The sequence below is a fragment of the Arachis hypogaea genome, chromosome 19 (assembly GCF_003086295.3).
Source record: "Arachis hypogaea cultivar Tifrunner chromosome 19, arahy.Tifrunner.gnm2.J5K5, whole genome shotgun sequence".
Classification (NCBI taxonomy): domain Eukaryota; kingdom Viridiplantae; phylum Streptophyta; class Magnoliopsida; order Fabales; family Fabaceae; genus Arachis; species Arachis hypogaea.
In genome coordinates, this window is record NC_092054.1 from 117,184,664 (window position 1) to 117,187,260 (window position 2,597).

The window sequence follows — 2,597 nt, forward strand, 5'->3', positions numbered from 1 at the left end:
TCTTCCACACAATTATTGGAAGCAACTAAGGGTGAAACATCAAGAGCACTCCATCATCCTTCATGAAATCAGAGAAGATCTAAAAGCAATGAAGGAGGAGCAACAAAGACAAGGAAGAGACATAGAAGAGCTCAAGGACATCATTGGTTCCTCAAGAAGGAAACGCCACCATTACTAAGGTGGATTCATTCCTTGTTCTTATTTCTTCTGTTTTTCGTTTTCTATGTTATGTGCTTATCTGTGTTTGTGTCTTCATTACATGATCATTAGTAGTTAGTAACTATGTCTTAAAGTTATAAATGTCCTATAAAGTTATAAATGTCCTATGAATCCATCACCTCTCTTAAATGAAAAATGTTTTAATTCAAAAGAACAAGAAGTACATGAGTTTCGAATTTATCCTTGAACTTAGTTTAATTATATTGATGTGGTGACAATGCTTCTTGTTTTCTGAATGTATGCTTGAACAGTGCATATGTCTTTTGAAGTTGTTGTTTAAGAATGTTAAATATGTTGGCTCTTGAAAGAATGATGACTAGGAGACATGTTATTTGATAATCTGAAAAATCATAAAAATGATTCTTGAAGCAAGAAAAAGCAGCAAAGAACAAAGCTTGCAGAAAAAAAAAATAGGCGAAAAAAAAATAGAAAGAAAAAGAAAAAGCAAGCAGAAAAAGCCAAAAGCTCTTAAAACCAAGAGGCAAGAGCAAAAAGCCAATAACCCTTAAAACCAAAAGGCAAGGGCAAATAAAAAGGATCCCAAGGCTTTGAGCATCAGTGGATAGGAGGGCCTAAAGGAATAAAATCCTGGTCTAAGCGGCTAAACCAAGCTGTCCCTAACCATGTGCTTGTGGCGTGAAGGTGTCAAGTGAAAACTTGAGACTGAGCGGTTAAAGTCAAGGTCCAAAGCAAAAAAAAGAGTGTGCTTAAGAACCCTGGACACCTCTAATTGGGGACTTTAGCAAAGCTGAGTCACAATCTGAAAAGGTTCACCCAATTATGTGTCTGTGGCATTTATGTATCCGGTGGTAATACTGGAAAACAAAGTGCTTAGGGCCACGGCCAAGACTCATAAAGAAGCTGTGTTCAAGAATCATCATACTGAACTAGGAGAATCAATGACACTATCTGAACTCTGAGTTCCTATAGATGCCAATCATTCTGAACCTCAATGGATAAAGTGAGATGCCAAAACTATTCAAGAGGCAAAAAGCTATAAGTCCCGCTCATATGATTGAAGCTCTGTTTCATTGATAGTTTGGAATTTATAGTATATTCTATTCTTTTTATCCTATTTTGATTTTCAGTTGCTTGGGGACAAGCAACAATTTAAGTTTGGTGTTGTGATGAGCGGATAATTTATACGCTTTTTGACATTGTTTTTAGTATGTTTTTAGTAGGATCTAGTTACTTTTAGGGATGTTTTTAATAGATTTTGTGTTAAATTCACATTTCTGGACTTTACTATGAGTTTGTGTGTTTTTCTGTGATTTCAGGTATTTTCTGGCTGAAATTGAGGGACTTGAGCAGAAATCAGATTCAGAGGTTGAAAAAGGACTGCTGATGCTGTTGGATTCAGACCTCCCTGCACTCAAAGTGGAGTTTCTGGAGCTACAGAACTCGAAATGGCGCGCTTCCAATTGCGTTGGAAAGTAGACATCCAGGGCTTTCCAGAAATATATAATAGTCTATACTTTGGCCAAGAATTGATGACGTAAACTGGCGTTCAACGCCAGCTTTCTACCCAAATCTGGCGTCCAGCGCCAGAAAAGGATCCAAAACCAGAGTTGAACGCCCAAACTGGCACAAAAACTGGCGTTCAACTCCACAAATGGCCTCTGCATGTGCAACACTTAAGCTCAGCCCAAACACACACCAAGTGGGCCCCGAAAGTGGATTTATACATCAAATACTTACTCATGTAAACCCTAGTAGCTAGTTTATTATAAATAGGACCTCTTACTATTGTATTAGGTATCTTTGGATTACCTTATGATCCTTTGATCACGTTTTGGGGGGCTGGCCATCTCGGCCATGCCTGGACTTTCACTTATGTATTTTTAACGGTAGAGTTTCTACACTCCATAGATTAAGGTGTGGAGCTCTGCTGTTCCTCAAAGATTAATGCAAAGTACTACTGTTTTCTATTCAATTCTTCTTATTTCTCTTCTAAGATATCCATTCGCACCCAAGAGCGTGATGAAGGTGATGATTATGTGTGACGCTCATCATCCTTCTCCTTTATGAACGCGTGTCTGACAAACACTTCTGTTCTACATGAATTAAGCTAGAATGAATATCTCTTAGATCTCCTAACCAGAATCTTCGTGGCGTAAGCTAGAATGATGGCGGCATTCAAGAGAATCCGGAAAGTCTAAACCTTGTCTGTGGTATTTGACAAACCCCAATTTGACGGTTTGTTTTGTATTGATTTTTGGGGATTATATCACCTTTTACCCATATTTATTCAAGAAATAGCATGGTTTTGTATATTCTCCTTTAATTGTGCTTGAATGTGAAAACATGCTTTTTAGGACTCAAAATAGCTAAAGTTAATTCACCTTGATTCTATTAGATGCCTTGATATGTTTGTTAAG